General features: G+C 47.4%; 1 protein-coding gene across 1 annotated transcript in view; it reads left to right on the top strand.

Moving 5' to 3' along the window:
- The first annotated feature begins 3439 nt into the window (after positions 1 to 3439).
- Positions 3440 to 17457, top strand: part of RARA (retinoic acid receptor alpha) — a 164953-nt gene continuing 150935 nt past the window's right edge. Inside the window, exon 1 of the mRNA XM_083408689.1 lies at positions 3440 to 3667. The gene's annotated coding sequence lies outside the window, so the exon portion shown is untranslated. The remainder of the gene's footprint in view (positions 3668 to 17457) is intronic.

The following is a 17457-nucleotide window of genomic DNA, read 5'->3' as shown; positions in this document are numbered from 1 at the left end:
TGACCGAACTGATCAATATAGTGCAGAGAGATGTGGCAGAATTTCTTGCTCTCAAGTGGAAGCCGATTGGATGGAGTCAACACTAGAGCAATAAATGATGTGGATGCAGTAAGCAACATCCTCTGTGTATCATGGAATCATAGAAATGTAGAGTTGGAAGGGACTACGAGGGCCATTTGGTCCAATCTTTTGTCCAACGTGGGACTGGAACCCACAACTCTGGGATGAATGTTTCAGTTCACAGAAGCTTGCAATTGATTGATTAATCAACTTGTGGCATACTGGCAGCTCCCTCACGGCATTTCAGCATCCCTTGACATATAGGTTAGGAATTTGGGGTAAGCAGAGATGGGCATCTCTGACACGTTTCTGGTAGATACCTAGGGACTTGCTAGTTGTTTGGGATTCTGTAAAAAAAACAAAAAACAAACCACTACGCTGGGCTGAGTGGATTTTCATCTGCAAGACACTTTTTCTTAAATGTGTGCATAATTCAGGATTGTGTTATCACAAATTAATTATGTCCTAAAGTGTGAAGAGATTCTGAGTATGCACTCTTGCTTTGTAAATTAAAAACCAATCTTGGGGATTTTATTTTTTAAAAAACAAAGCATGTGGACCACCTAAGACTGAAGTCTGCCATCTCTAGTGTAAGAGCCTTAACTTCTTGGGCTGCAGAGAAATGAATGCTTAAAATAAACGGTTGGAGTTCTCTTAGAAAAAGACGCCACGTGGATTTTAAGCCTGGGCACCATGACCTCAACTGGACTTAATTGAATTCATTTTGATGTCCCTGCACGATTGCGAGCCCACAGCTGTTTCCCAGTGAACCGGGGATAGAGAACAGGTACTTGCTCTGCAGACATATGGCTTTAGTAGAGCTGGGCTCTTAGATTCATTGTTCCTTTAACAGAAACTCATTTCAAAGTTCAGCCTTCCCTTCAATTACTACCTTGGACAAAATAACCAATATAGTTGGATCTTTTATTTAAAATTTGTGTGCACTTTGTTGGAAGTAATGTTTTGGTTATTTTTACTGCTGGATTTGATTTTTTCCATGCTTTATTATTATTATGCCCCACCTCAGTGGCGTAGCGTGGGGGGTGCAGGGGGGGGGGCCGGCCGCACCGGGCGCAACATCTGGGGGGTAGGGTTAGGGGGCACAAATCCACGGGTTAGGGGGTGCAAATTACTTGCCTTGCCCCGGGTGCTGACAACCCACGCTACGCCACTGCCCCACCTTTCCTCCAAAGGAATTCAAGGTGGCATACAGTGTCACTCCTTTTTATCCTTCAAGGTAGGTTGGGCTGAGAGATTGTGACTGCCCCAAGGTCACCCAGAAAGCTTCATGGCTGAGTGGGGGATTTGAACCCTGGTCTCCCAGGCCCCAGTCCAACACCCTAATCACTTTTTTCTTTGGCAATTTGATTTTCTTCTTCTTCTACAAATGCATTATCTGTGCTTCTCCCCAAACAGCTCATTCACATGCCATTCACAGGTACCTCGATTTCCAGGATTGCATATAGCTCAGTTGGTAGAGCCTGAGACTCTTTAACCTCAGGGTTGTGGGTTCGAGTCCCATGTTGGACAAAAGATTCCTGGGTTGGACTAGATGACCCTTGGAGTCCCTTCTGACTCTATGGTTCCCTTTGCAGCCTAATCCAAAGCGAGGCTCTGCTGTGGAACCTTACATTTTTCGTTTTTAAAGAAAAGCCACCCTCAGGCTACAATCCTATCCTCATGGAATAAGACCAGTTGACCTCCATGGGGCTTCCTTTTCATGTAGGCATGTATAGGATTGTGCTGTTAGTATCAGAACATGCAGAAGCAGAGCAAAAAGTGCAGAGAGCATGTGCGCTTCCTCATTACAAGTGACTTACCTGCGGCACCTCCAGGCGCTAAGGATGGCTGGAGCTGGTAGGGGTTTGGAGTCCAGCAACATCTGGAAGGGCACAGGTTAGCCAGAGGGCATATACTGTGGTGGCTATTTCTCACTTTTATAGCTTGTTTAATGCAACAGAGCAGGGGTCAGCAAACTTTTTCAGCAGGGGGCCGGTCCACTGTCCCTCAGACCTTGTGGGGGGCTGGACTATAGTTTGGAAAAAAAAGATGAACGAATTCCTATGCCCCACAAATAACCCAGAGATGCATTTTAAATAAAAGCACACATTCTACTCATGTAAAAACACGCTGATTCCCGGACCATCCATGGGCCCGATTTAGAAGGCGATTGGGCTGGATCCGGCCCTTGGGCCTTAGTTTGCCTACCCATGCAATAGAGCAACGTGAATTTAATTATTCAAAACATCCCTGGGCGGAAAAGTTGCTCCTTGTTTTACAGGGAGGGGAAATGGATGCTGAAAGAGGGATTTCCTCCAGTCTACACAGGGAATCCACAGCAGAGATGGGACTCGGTCGTAGTCCTTCCACATTCGAATCCATCACTCTTGCCGCCCCATCGTTCAATCACAGCTTGGGTTAAGGGAGACAGCCCAGGTCAGAGGGTGTCTCATACGCAGCCTCCATGCTGGTGATAATAACAGCACGTTTATCTTCCAAAACGGTCTCATTCATCCTGCAAAGTAAGCCAGGGCTGTTGTTATTCCCACCCCACACCCCATGTTGGGACAGAAAGGCTGGGACAGAGGCGGGAGATGTGAATGGGGCAGTTATCTGGCTCACAGCTCAGCCTCTTAACAGCCGCCCGCCACCTTCCTCGGCACCCCGCTCTTTAGAAATGTTGCGCTTCCTTTCCAGAAGTTGCAACTCCTTCCTTCTGCGCGGTTTCCCTGGGAGTTAAAGGCGCAGTGCACAGGGCTGCGCTGCGGCGATCCTCGAGAGATCCTATCCATGTCTCCTCGCGAATCAGGGCAGCGATTCTGCTAATCCCCACCCACCCACGTTACATGAATTAGCCCCGCTGCGGGGCCGACTTCTTAACAGACGCGGGCAAGGCTTGCACCGTGCACCCCAGCTGTGGGCATGCATTACAGCCTTCGGAAGCCAGTTCCGCGGAAGCCCGCGAGTGTTGCTTCCGAGTAAGCGCCGCCAGTCTCGGCTGAAAGTTCCGCTCCCCCCTCCCTCCCCGTCTCCCAACAAAGCCGGAGACACTTCAAAGGGTTACTTCTCCTGAACCGCCAAGGGCAGCTCTTCCACCCTACCCCGCCCCCCTGCATTCTCCTCCCTCCCGTCTCCCGCAGCAGCGCCATTGGCTGGGAAAATGGAAATAGGCGTGGCCCGGGCCCCCTCGGTCTCCTCCCCCCTCGGTCTCCTATCCCCCTCCCCTCCCCGCCCCATCCCTCAGCCCCGCGCTCCAGTGTAAAGTTTCACCCAAGCACATGACTGGCTTTAATGGCTGCTGAGCGCCGGGGCGCGCGCCCTGGCCAGCACAACGTTCCATTGCCTCCTCCCCTTCCTCCTCCCCCCGCTGCTCCGTCCCAGTCCCCGCACGAGCAGGGCTAGCAAGCAGCTCGAGCAAGCAGTTCGGTGCGACTTTGCAAAGCTGGACGCGCAGGGTTGCCTGTCTTTCCTGGTCTTCGCGGGAAGGAAGGCTTCGCGTCTGAGTCTATCGCGCGCAAAGGGGGGGGGGTCGGTGGAGAGTTTCGTGCGCGTCCTAGAAGCCGAGAAGACGACCGAGGGGAGGGGAAAAAAGGAGACCTGCTTCCAGGTAAGACATCCAGCGTGAATACCCGCCTCCCTTTCTTTGGCAAACTTTGCTCGGGGTGTGTTTGGGAGACGGTGGGCGTAAAAAGGAGGCTTGCTTGCGTTTTCTTTTATGCGCGTTAAGTTGCGAGAGGGGGCAGGGAGTCTGTCCGTGTCTCTCTTTTCTTTCTTTCTTTCTTTTTGGGCTTGTTTGGTTCCTGCTAGATTCCGATCGAAGTCTAGGATTACACTGCAAAACCCCAGCCGCTTGCCTCCTCCTCCCTCCTCCTTTCCCAAAGTTGTGTTTTGATTCGGAGAGGATCGCTCGTCTTTCTTTCCCCGTCCCCTGGCACCCCCTCCCTCGCCAATGACATCTCTCATCCTCGCGTCACCCCTCTGAACTGCAGCCGTTGCGCTGAAATCGGATGCGCTCCCCAAAGTAATTTTTAAGGGGCACCCTTCTGGCGCAAGTTGCTAAATCCGGAATTGCTGCCTTAGTTTGGTGAGCAAAGCTGCGGGCCTGATATTTCGGGGTGCCGTTTTGAGGTGTGGGTGTTTGTGTGTGTGTGAATTCTTCAATTCCAGTTCCACACACCCCCATCCTTCTCTCCATGAGGCTGCTTAATAAAACCAACTGTTGCTTCCAGTAGCTCTGGCCAGCTGTCACTGGGGCTGTCCGCTCCCCCCCCCCCCCACGCCACCGCCTGCGACAAGGGTGGAAGGGAAGAGGTTTCCCTCTGATCCTATAAAGCCCCACGTTCTTCTGGAAACGCACCCCTATCCCCCCACCCATTTTCTATTTCCGTGTCCCCTACTTTGACTTACTTTCCGGAAGAAACGTTTCATGTGTAAATGTGTGGGGAGGGACCCCATGCTCTGGTCAAAGAGGCATCCCAGGGTTTAAGCTGATGGTTCTTCCTGACTTTCTCATCACTAAATGCTTTTGCAGCATCCCCATTTAAGGGGGGTTGTTTTTTTCTTTTTTTAGAGGGGGGAAGGAGTCTTTGGAGGGGTTGCTGCACATTCATTTTTTAAAAAAATCTGTGAGCCGTGTGGATCTTTCTCTCTTTCTTTCCGGAGCTTGGAAGAAAAGGCTGATATGTGCTGTGTGCCACGTGTGGGTGTGGTTGGCGCTTCTGGTGCCTTCAGAAGTCAGCTTTGCAGTTTGCTTTATATTATTAGTGGGTGGCAGGGGTGGGGGGTGGCTGCAAACCCAACCACCCCTTCAGTTTCGCCGCCGCCCCCTTTTCTTTATTTCAAGATAACTCTCGGAAGAAATGCCTCGGGTCGTGCCACCTCCCTCGGCACGATGGCAGTCCCTGTCCTTTGCAGGGAATCTCGGTGTCCAAATAAAAGACGGCAGAGCTAGCGGCATCCGCCTTGCCAAGCTGCCAGCGGTTGGTCGACCCGTGGGTGGAAAAACAAGACCGTGGCTTAGCTTTCAAGAGGACGTTTCCAACTCGGTCTGTGTTTTTGCAAAGTCTGAGCAGTCTTGTGGGTGTGAAATTGGAGCCGTGGCTCTTGCATTTTTGTGCCCAAGTCTCCATAGCTTGGGAGATCCAGTCTTGTGGTGGTGTTGCTGCTGCTGCTGCTGCTTTGGGACTTGATGGCCAGTTGGGGAGTAATTTTTGTGTGCATCTAGTGCCCGATGGGTGGCATTGTGCAAGTCTACAAAGAGCGCGCAAGGTGGCTTTTGCAAAGGGTGTGAAGAATAGCTTCCTTGGTGCCTGGGTGGTGCTTTGTTTTCTTGAGGTGCTCAGCGGTAGGGTGCGAGCCTGAGGCTGGTACCAGTTGGCTGCTTTTCTGTTTTAAAGAAATGAAAGAAACCAGACTCTGGTTGGGTGCTTAGCTGTCATCGAGGAAAAGGTAAACCCTTAAGAAGGGGAGCAGCCATCCATTGAGATGAATTATCAGCTGGCAGGACTTCAAAGTCGGGAAGAAAAAGAAATGCATAGTGTGTGGACATGCCTGTGCCTTAAAAAAATTATTTTTTTCCTGCCAGCCTTGGAACTTTGCTCAACTTGGTTGTCAACTATATAACACATCCTGGTCCCTTGAGAAGTCCAAGTTCTAATCGTGCTGCGTTTCCTTCTCAGCCCTGCACACTCTTCATTGTTTTTTCTTTCGTTGCATATCTTAATAATGATAAAGCTTAGGACGTAGGCAGTGCTTTGGAGCGTTCAAAGTGCTTCAAAGCCATTATCTCCGTGATCCTCGCAGCAGCCCTGTAAAGTCAGTTTTGTACCTATGTGGCAGATGGGAGGCAGGAAGAACGGGAGCTTGCCTACCAAATTCTGTCTGGAGATCTGAACCAAAGGCACCTTGCATTCTTAACCACTTTCTGAAGAATCTTTTTGGGGGGTGTGGGTGGGAGCAGAGGGGACAGATCCAGTGGTTGAAGAATCAGTACTTCTACCAGGCATGCCAGCTTGCTCTGTCCAAGGTGGGAGATGGGCTTGGAGAGGATTTTCTCCCTTTTTTTGCTTTTAACCCAGACATAGGCAAACTCCAGCCCTCCAGATGTTTGGGACTACAATTCCCATCATCCCTAGCTAACAGGATCAGTGGTCAGGGATGATGGGAATTGTAGTCCCAAACATCTGGAGAGGTGGAGTTTGCCTATGCCAGTTTTAACCTCTCCCTCGTATTGACATTCATTGGGTTGGGAATCACTGGGCCAGCTCCAGGGTTGATGTGTGAATGGTTTTTTTTTGCCCATTCTGTGGTGCATGTTGGGAATTCAGGGCCTCCCATTGTCTGCTGCCAACACCCAAACCCTATTGTTTGTGCCCGTGAGGTTTTTCCACGCGAGTTCTGGATGCGAGTTCTGCCCCGTCCATGGCATTCCTTTCCACATTCTAAGTGGCACTCAAACTGCATCTTTAGGTCCCTCCTAATGTAGCTTTACACTACATTCTACAAACTACTTTATAGAGAGCTGTTCTGCTAGTTCTATTCCTCCCCTATCCCGTTCTTCTCTTAAAAAAAAGAAAAAGCCTTCTTTTCTATTACTTTTCAGATAGTTTGATAGGACCCAGAAGATTTTGAAACAATATGTTCTATATTTTTTTTATCCCATGTGTGTAGAACAGAGTAAAGCAGTAATCTTCCAGGTTTCAGGGATCTCTTCTCCAGACAGCAATACATTTTGCTTTTTCGTGTTTTGTTCTTTAAATGAAAATGGCTGAAGGGGTGTTTGAAATAAAACACGTACCAATACAGTAGTGCACATTGCACGAAAACCTTCAGAGTCATATTTGGCACCCGAGCTCCTAAGGAAGGAGTCTTGCATTTAGCTGTCTTGAATATGCGAGACCCCAGTGGGGAAGCAAGTGCCTTTCCGAATCAGTGGGGCTTACTTCCTCATAATCCCTTCTGAGATTGCAAAAGAAACCAGCTCCTTGTGTGTTGTGCTGTGTGACCTTGTGGGATCATTTGAGTTAAATGCTCTCAATTTATGCCAGCTATGCACTTGGTTCATACCATAAAGGCAAACAAAGAACATGAGGCCATCAAAACAGCCTTGTGGACTGGTATCAAAGGTTCGTCCAGTGAGTCAAGCACTCTTGCTTCCAATGGTGTGGCTAATAGCCAGATACTCCTCGAGGGAGCTCACGAGGAAGGAAAGACCGAGATGGCCATTCCTGTTTGTTCCTGATGCCTTTTAATCAGAGAAATAGTGCTCCTAAAGTTGGATGTTCCATTTTCAGCTTTCACGGGAGGCATAGGAGTAGAGTGTGAAAATACAAGCCTGCCCAAGCTGTGCAGAAACACAAACCAAATTGGGAATGTCCTCTTGAAAAATAGAAGAACCCACTTTCTTCCATGATTTTGTCTAATCCTCCTTTTTCTAAAAGGCGTGTTAGTTTGTGGCCTTCGTATGTTGCGGCAATAAAATCCATCAGCTAATTAATTATACGCTGTATGAAGAAACACTTCCTATTGCTTGTCTGACAAGTTTGATTGTGTGTAAAGGATATTATTGGGAAGAGAGGTCCACAACTTCTTTCCAGAAGACCCAATGCCAGAAGATCATATAGGGCTGCGTATACGGCTAATATTTAAAGTACAGTGGTACCTTTGGTTATGAACTTAATTTGTTCTGGAGGTCCGTTCTTAACCTGAAACCGTTCTTAACCTGAGGTACCACTTTAGCTAATGGGGCCTCCTGCTGCCGCTGTGCCGCCAGTGCACGATTTCTGTTCTCTTCCTGAGGTAAAAGTTCTTCACCCAAGGTACTACTTCTGGGTTAGCGGAGTCTGTAACCCGAAGTGTTTGTAACCTGAGGTGTTGTAACCTGAGGTACCACTGTACATTGCATCCCCGCAAAGAATCCTGGGAACTATAGTTTACCCTTCACAGAGCTATGCTTCCCAACTTGTGGGGTTGTTTATGTGCCACCGGCTTCCTGGGTGCAGCATCTCTATCCCCTCCCCTCTTTTTATAATTTTTATTCAGACAAACAGACAAAAACACCAAGCTAAAGGTAATAATGAAGTCATAAAAGCAGGGAGAATAAAATTACAATATCATAATTTAATAATAATTGTACAGAGCTTGAAAAAGAATAAGTGGTGTAAAATATATTCTCTGGTGAAATACAAGGTTCACATTTGTACCAAACATACCAAATAATAACGAATGTTGCCAAATAAACTCAAATTCAGTGATATTGTGATAAATCACAAACGGGCCTCCAAGCAAAAGCAAAGTCGGAGGGGTCTGCCAACCCCCCTGCTGGCACATGTTTTATTCGTCAGGATTTTTTCAGAAATGGCAATGAACATGACTTTTTTGAAACCATAGATCCATAGACTAACAAGATGTGTCCTCGCACCCTTGAGAGATCACTAGGCGAGCGGAAAACAACAGGTACAGAATTAATTATTGAGAAGTAAAGTCAGCATTGGCACTGTCAAAAATGGGTAAGAGGCACAACTTAGTGTCCAAGGTGACCTGCTTGTCAACAATAATACTAATCTCTGTTACAACTTGCTTCCAGAACTTGTGTACAAATTTACATCCCCACCACATATGCAAATATGTTCCTTGTGCCTTACAACCCTGCCAGCTTAAGGGGGTTGGGACCAGATCTTACAATATGAGCTAGTTGGAGTGGGGTTTAAAACCAGCTGTAGATGTCTGCTGTTTCTCCATGAAGATTGTATTTGTTGGAATTATTTTTGGTGTGTGGGTGTTTAAACCCTGCCCTTCCTCCATGAAGCTCAAGGTGATACTCCTATCTTTGTCACAAGGCAGGTTAGGCTGAGACGCGGTGGTTTCCCCCAGAGTGGGTGTTGTCATGGTGTGGAGAACTGAGTCTTTGATTTCCCATGTCTTATTCTAAGTCCACCTATAGCCTGGTCGTATTTTGTGATCTCTGTGCTCTGCAGGTGAAGGGCCTCCTTGCAGGTGCCATCTTATCAGGATATCACCTATATCTGTTCCACACAATATAGGAATCAGGCCTTCAGCGTTGTGGCACCTTCCCTTGGGAATTCGCTCCTGTTCAGTATTAGATGAGTGCCATCTCTGTTGCCTTTTCGGCGTCTTCTGAAACCCTTCCTCTCCCAACAATGCTTTTAAGTAGAGATCTTTCCCAGTCTGCATCTGGATTGGAATGGTGGTTGTTTTAAGTGTTTTATTGTCTGTGTGGTTGCTTCCCTGGGCTCCTTTGGAAGGAAGGTCCATGGGCAAGTGTCTACAGATTCCCATATTAATGCCTTCATATGTGCGGGTTTGTTTTTGTCATGTGAGAGGTCTTCGTGACATTGTATGAAGTACTACTGGGTTATTATTTGATCCTGCTTGAACAGATGTTCCCTCCTGCCACATCCCACTCTCTCTCTGTGTGTAATATGATGTGGCTATTGCTACATTTAAGAATTGAAAGGCAGTGTGGTGTAGTGGTTAGAGCGTCTGGCTAGGACCTGGGAGACCAAGGTTCAAATCCCCATTTGGCCACTGGGTGACCTTGGGCCAGCCACTGCCTCTCAGCTGAACTTAAATCACAGGGCTGTTGTGTACACAACACCTTGCGCTCCTTGGAGAAAAGGTGGCATATAAATGTAATAATAAATCAATAGAAACAAAGCAAAATAACACCTGCTCATCTCTGCCTGCCAGTGCAGTTCTCCATGTGTCCTGGGAGATGCTGTCTTGCATTCAGAAATCTGACTCTTTCTGGCGGTGCTGTCTGTTGGCCAGAATTCCTATAGAGGCAATGGGACTGAACCCCTAAGTTCCTCTCTGTTTGTAGGTGTTCCAGAGACAGCCCTGTCTCTTAGGACCTTTACTACTCTGTTCCCTCCCATATGCAGATCTGAAAGGGGATACCCCATGAATGAGCAGGCAGTGTAAACAGTGAGGCAAGGAAAAGAGCTATGAGGTAGGACCCGTGAGAGGAATAAGCTATGTGTTGGGTTTCCCTGCCTTTAAATAGGGATTGGGGTGAGGTTTCTCTGGGTGTTTCCATCTGCTTGGGTGTAGTGTAAGGGAAAATAATTCTTCTTTAGCTTTGGGAGGTTCCAGAACCTGGTGGCGTCCATATGTTGTTGGACTGCGGCTCCTGTCATATCTTGACCATTGACCCTGCTGGCTGGGGCTGATGGGAACTGGAGTCCAGCAACATCTTCCCTGTTCCTGGTTTAGGAGGCACTTTACTCCCATGCCAACCTGCCAGTTTCATAAGGTTATTTGCTGAAGCCCATCTCCCATTTGAGGTAAGAAACAACAAAGAACAATGAGGGCTTTTTGCGGGGGGGGGGGGCAGAAATACCCACACCTGTGGAATGCACTTTTCTTAATGAGATTTGCCTAGCATGGCTATCTTTTAGACATCCCTTTTTATTTACACAGGGATTTTAATATTTTCAGTCAGATTGCTACTAGTCTAGTGGGTGTTTTTTTTTTTGAAAGGTTTGATTGGCTGCTTCTGCTTTGGTGAATGTGTTTTATTGTATTGCTTATTTTTTATGTTTTGTACACCACCCTGAAATCTGATACGGCGAAAGGTGCCATAAAAAAAAAAAAGGCAGAGGGGGGCTTTGCCCGTCTGAGTGGCACACTCAAAACAATGTCTGTGGCTTGGTTCTCGTTGAGACAGGAAACCCGTGTCTAGGAGGGTGGCCACTTAACGCTGCCTCAACAAAGAGGAAATGTGTCACACACACACAAAAAAGAGGACACGGACTTGCCTGGAGTTTGCATGTGCTAATGTGGGTGCAAATATGTTTGTTTGTGTCAATATACCTTACCTGTTAATCAAAAATCAGCACTAAGGTGGTTCCGGCCCTTCAGTTTGCAGTCTAGTAAATCTAGGCTGAGAATCTAAATCAAATATTGTAGAGATAAGTACCACAATTTAAATACAGATGCAGGGCATCTCTCCGCAGCAGGGAAGCCCATGATGAGCCGATTCGGTCTACTCACTGGTTGCTGACTGTTGGTGGGTAACTTCAAGGCCCCTCCTGCTCTCGCTTCTTCAGGCTATTTAACTTTGAAACGGACTTGGACCGGACAGCCTTTCACACAGAGAACACATTTACACATTCTTACCATGTGAAGAGTGGACAACATGGCCACCTAGGCTGTTGTTCTTCATTCTGCAAGTGGAGGGGATCATGACACAGTATTCCTTCATGAGGAAGCCAGTGGTGGTTGGTGCCCATTGGGGCAGAATCCCCGGAGGCCAACAGTAGGGGGAGCTAGAGCCAATGTCCAGCAGAGCCAGAGAACTCTAGTTTTGTCCCCTTACTCTTCCCTGCAGAGTTCTGCAAGGACAAGACGGAGATTGAGGAGAAGGAAGCAGACAAGCAGAAGTAAGCTGACCCAGGGGACTGGGTGAGGGCAGACTGAGGCTGGTGCGGCTGCCACCACTTCTCCTCCTCCTCCTCCTTTTCCTCCTTCTCCTTCTATGGAAAAGAGCGTCAATCAAATGAAGACATCTTTGAACTGAAACACATCATGACATCTTCTTCAAGGGCTGGGTGGAGTGTTAGAAACTCATAGAAGCTATTCTCCAAAGGACACCTACCTTAAACCTAGGCTGCTGTTGCCACAACAGAATGTCTGGGCTCTGTCCCCCCCCCCCGATGTTTATTATTCATTTCATTTTTATGCCGCTTTATATTTTAAAGAAATTCAAAGCGGTTTACAATACATTAAAACATCAAATTAAACAGCCCAGAATAAAACAAGTTCAAGCTTCGAGGAAAATATTTCAGATCCTTCTCTAAGTGGCATTTTGCTTTCTCCATATTTATTTACCTACTTAATTTATATAGCTGCCCCATAGCAGAACTACTCTAGGAAGCCAGTGTGGTGTAGTGGTTAGAGTGTCAGACTTGGACCTGAGAGACCAGGGTTCAAATCCCCACTCAGTCATGAAGCTCACTGGGTAACTTTGGGCCAGTCTCCTAACCTACCTCACAGTGTTGTTGTACTCTTTGGGAGAAAAAGGTGGGATAAAAATGCAACAAGTAAAGCTCTTCTGCTTAAGAAAGCTGGAGGGCCCAGCCAGATGGAGGCGTCAGTTGCCAACCTGCCACCGGGAGAGCTCCACGTTGTCGCAGTTGGACCCTTCCAGGTGCAAAACCACACCTGGCACCTGAGGAATTTATCCAACCATTCACAGCAATCCACGCCCCATAGCCAGGACCCACCGAAATGCTGTTCACATAATTATGTGGGTCTCTACTTGGAGGACAGGCCACATACTGCCTCCTTCCCATTAGCATTGAACTTGTGAGCCAGCTGCTGTGTGGCAACTTCCGCAATTTCTTGAAGCCCTGAAATCTGTGGCTGAGCTCATTGTGGTTGCCAGCTGAGTTCTGCAAGCTGCTGGGTCACATGATGCATCACTCACCCAAGCGGAGAAACCCCCTGTGAGTGTGCAAATATATATAAATAAATAAATAAATAAATAAATGCGCATATTAAAAGTGACCACAGTTTTGTTTACATGGACCAAATTTGAGTTGCCTGAAGGATCCATCCCAATAGGGCAAGGTGACAGATTAGAACAGCCTTCCCCAGCCTGGTGCCCTCTGGCCATGCTGGTCCAAAAGGTACAAAGAGCACCAGGTTGGGAAGGCGGGATTAGAGTATGGTCAAAGCATGATGGGCAGCCCCACGGTCCAATAAGGTCGTAATTTTTGATTCAAGCCATTTTCATCTTCGTTTAAACTACAAAGGAAGAAGAAGCCATAATTCATAGGACATTTCTTTCAGCATGCCCTTTTGTGTTAAAAATATTAAGACAATACATCACACAAGTGTCTGTAATGTGGGCTTAGTTGCATAAGAGCAGCATTGAGCTCCCTTCATTTTTTTGTTTGTTTGTGAAAGGTACAGTGGAACAACATCTCTCCTTGACACAGTTTCCATTTTCTTGTTCTAATTTAGCCTGTTTCAAAACAATTCCAGGCATGTGTCAACCAAGTTCTAAATGCAGATTTTTTAAAAAATATAAAAATAGCATTTTTCAAAGCCCTTTTATGTTCTTTGAAACCTGCCTGTGGGAGATCGTAGCTGTTTCCATTTTACAGACTGAGGGTGGAAAGAGTGGCCTGACTTGCTTGAAGCCCAAGAAAGAGTATTTAGCAGAGGTGACCCCCTAGGGCAGTGATGGCCAAACTTGGCCCTCCAGCTGTTTTGGGAATATAACTCCCACGATTCCTGACCGCTGGTCCTGTTAGCTAGGGATGATGGGAGTTGTAGTCCCAAAACAGCTGGAGGGCCAAGTTTGGCCATCACTACCCTTGGGCTTCTAGATCGTGCAAGCTCCAGGTATACTTTTGTGCATTTTTCTATCCATCCTGAGGGATTTGTTGGAATGAGGTCTCTTCTCTGTGCCGCTTCTAGAAGCCAATTCTCTTGCTGTCTCCTCTGTTCTGCGGAGCATGGGTTGGTCCCTGCTGAGCTTACCTTTCATCTGAATTGCCCATTCTTCTGTTTGCTTAGATCGAGGGTTGCCAACTTTTTTGCACCACACACAGAGATGTCCTGATACTGTTTGTGTCGATAACAACAACAGGGAGCATTCCTGCATACCAGGAAATATATACAAGGTGGACACACCACGCTCACTCTCATTTCATTTTGAAGGTACCTGCACATTTTGCCCCATAACTTTCTTTTCATGTGGACTAGAGACTTACTCCCCGCCCTCAAAAAAGAGTGCTCAGAGTTTGGGCCACCTGCCAAGGAGCACCAGTGAAAACCTTCTTGGCTTTTAATGCTGGCTGGGGCCAATGGGAGATTGGGAGCCAACAACACCTGCAGTACCAGAGGCTTCCCATCCCTGCTTTTAAACTTGGAGGAGCAGGAAATTAATTCGTTTTATTTGTATGCTGCTTTTCCAGAAATAAATATTCTCAAAGCGGCTTACGGCAAAGGAAACAGGAATGCATTTCGAAACCCAAGTGGTGCAAAAACGGTTTCACAATAACAGCAAAATAATGCAATAACAAATATAATGGCATACCGAAAAACAACATTTCAGAATTATAAATATAGCAAGATAACATAAACAGCATCTAGCATCCAATAGCAAACACAACAAGGGGAGTTTTACAGTTTCACCTTGCTCCTAGAAAAACCCCTGCCTTGATGTTGCTCACAGTTCCCTCTCCGGCAGCAGCAGCAGCAGCTTCTTATAAGGCTTCCAAGGGAAACGTTCATAGAATTGTAGAGTTGGAAGGGACCCGAGGGTCATCTAGTCCAACCCCCTACAGTGCAGGAACCTTTGAGTTTCATTCTCTACTGACTGAGCTATGGCGGTAAGGGGGCGGGGGAGGAAATAACCAGATTGGTCCAAGCGCCTTCAAAGACCCAGGCAGGTCCCTGCCTTCCCATTTCGTGGCATTAGACCTCTGCAGCTGTGAATGGAGTCCAAAGTTCTGTGGGCTTTCAGATCAGTTGTATTCTGCTTTTACCCACTTCCCCCGTCTGGGATTTTAAAAATAAGAAGCCTAATGCCACACTTGCTTCCACTACATCAGGGATGGGGAGTGTGTGTGTCCCCCCCCCCATGTTGTTTTGCTTCAACTCCCATCACCCCTGAGTCAGAGCCTTACAAACATCTGGAGGTTTGCAGTTTCTTCATCCCTAAGCTCACTTCTTTTGCAGAACTGGGGACTTCGGTGATTGCTTTTGAACTACAATAGCCACGACAACAGAGAAAGCAATTGGTTACTTCCCTTTTTTTAAATAATAAAAAAAACCCACACCGAAACACATGCGCAAACAGACTCAAAACAGCTATTGCCTTTGCAGCTGTCTGTTGATAGGGTTACAGTGACAACAACGAAAAGGAACACTTGTTGGGTGCCCTTGGGGAGTGTGTGCGCACATGGGCCTTGGGCCTCAGCGGAAGAGAAGCGGCAGAACGACTTGGTCTCCCTGCTGCATGCAAGCAGGTTGGTGCTTTGCACAATCTCCGGCGTTGTCAACTACCCAGCTGTGCAACGCACCCAGCACAACTCGTTGAGTTCTCAGTGGGTCATTTGAGGCGACGATGGGCGATCCCCACCTTGTGGTTTTGTGGTCTGCCTTGAAACCATGAGACAGTGAGAGCGAGAATGGATTTGTGGGGAAAACTTTTGCTGTTGGTTTTTTGCCTTCTTAAATACTGTTCCCGATAAAAGGCACCTAGCCACAGAGAATTTGGCTGGAAAGAGGATGAAAGCCCCTGGCTTGACTCAAGTGGGGTTATGGAGCTCTCTGAACCGGGGCAGTAGAATTCCTGGGTTCTCTTCCCTGTGTTAGTTGTGCGGAGGCCACCCAGCTCTTCCATCAGTCTGGGGAAAGTGTCATTCCAAGTCCCTGGATCTGTAGGCAGGCAAGGAAAATGGCTGGCACTGGGAACTGGGACTGAAGGTCAGCGTCTGCGACTCTTTGCACAAGGGGCGAGCTAAGAATAGCGGAGTCCTGACGTCATGGTCTCTTTAGCGGAGGCCTTTCCCAGCCCTTGGCTGGGTACCTGCCTGGCACTTCCAGGCCTGATGGGCAACAGGGAGTTGGGAAAGGATGCCATGTGACGGGTGGTGTTGGAAGTGTTAACTGCTAATAGCTTGGTCAATCCTCTCCTTGGACGATCCAAGACAGGGAGAGCTTTAATGCTTTGTTTGGCTGTCTTAAGTGAAAGTGGTTTTGTGCCATTGTTTCAGCATGTGCCACTTTCCAGGAAAAAAGCCCGCACTGACTTTTAGCCGCCTCTGCCCATGGCCAAGCTGATTTTAAGTATGCCCTTGCCCCTTAATTTGACTTTCAAGCACAACACTGCGAACTAGTGGAGATGTGCTGAAAACCAGACCCAGCCTGGATTCACCCTGCCAACAGCACTGTCTCCAGCTTGGGGTGGGGCGTTTGGACAACATGGTCTAAAAAGCCCCTACATCTAATAGTGGAGTGGAAGAAATTGCAAGCCAAGAGAGCATCACAAGAGACCTTGGGGGATGTGTTTTTAGTCTTCTGCAAGACTGGCAACAGTGTGAGCCTGGTCATGTTGCATTGTGCCCTGAGCAATCTGGTGCCATTGCAAAACTTCAGTAGCTAGCATATTTATTTAATAGATTTATATCCCACCTCTCCACGCAGTGACTGAGGAGGCCATTACCAGTGGCACAGGTCCTGGCTCAGTTGGAGGGAGTTGCTTTGGGTTGCCCTGGGCAAGATAAAGCAACTAACAAATTTAATTACCATATTTTTCTGTGTATAAGACTAGGGGTTTTTTTTTTACCAAAAAATTAGGTTTAAAATAGGGGGCGTCATACATGGGGGCGTCTTATACATGGAAAATATGGTAATTAATAATGCTTCTGTTCAGGCCAGTCCCCTTGCCAAGTGAGAACCAAGCAGGTGGACCATTTAACAAAGTTTCCTGGCAGATGACTAGATTTTCTGACCTCTGGTGCTGCTGGCGATGGCTGGCTAGGCTTAGGATGGGCTAATGATCTTATTGAGGCCGCTGTTCGTTGAAAATGAGCAAAAGAGTAGGGTTGTGTTTAAGAGGGGCCAGATCCCACAGTTCTTAAAAGCCGTTTGTTTCCGGACTTAGACAGGTTTCTTTTTTGTTTGAGTAGGACACCTTTCCCCAATCTGGTGCCTTCCAGACCACAACTCCCCCCAGCCCCCTGCCAGCATGGTCAATGTCCAGGGAGGGTGGGAAGACAAGGGATGTGGGGGGGGCACCAGGTTATGTGAGTCTGGGGTAGGGTATTCCCCACCGCTCTTCTCAAGTGTGGGCTGCCCAGTTCTAGGGGGAAAGAACAGTTTTGGGGTTCCAAGTATGGTCTGTGAATTTCATTTGGGTAGTCCCCATGTGAGAAACACAGAATTTTGGATCCTATCAAATTCAAATGGTAATTCAGCAACATACAGTTCAGCCTGCAACTTCCACGCATTTTACTTGTGCATAGGCGCTTGGTAATTTTTTTTATTTTTCATTTTAAAAAGGTGAAAAGGGGGTGGACGTCTAGGAAAAAAAGACATCAGCAATCTCACCTGCCATTGGACCCAGTGTGTTTTGACAATACACGACTTTGGCTTCAGGTGAAATCCCTGCAACTTAATCCCCACCCCCCACCACCAAATTGCAAGCTTTCTGTATAAGAAGCAATAAAAAGGCAATTGGAACTCATGCTGTGCCTAGCACAGTGCATTACAATTGCTACAACAGGTGGTGGTGTGGAGAATGTAACATAGTCCTCCAATAGACTCAGGAATGTTCATGTGGACAGTGGAGGGGAATGTTTGGGAACCCCCATCTGAAAATACAGAGCAAAGGGGAACTCTGGGAAATCCCCATATCAG

This window comes from Podarcis tiliguerta (assembly GCF_965153285.1).
Source record: "Podarcis tiliguerta genome assembly, chromosome: 13".
NCBI lineage: Eukaryota > Metazoa > Chordata > Lepidosauria > Squamata > Lacertidae > Podarcis > Podarcis tiliguerta.
The sequence above is the reverse complement of the archived record's forward strand: the minus strand, read 5'-3'. Positions and strand labels throughout refer to the sequence as shown.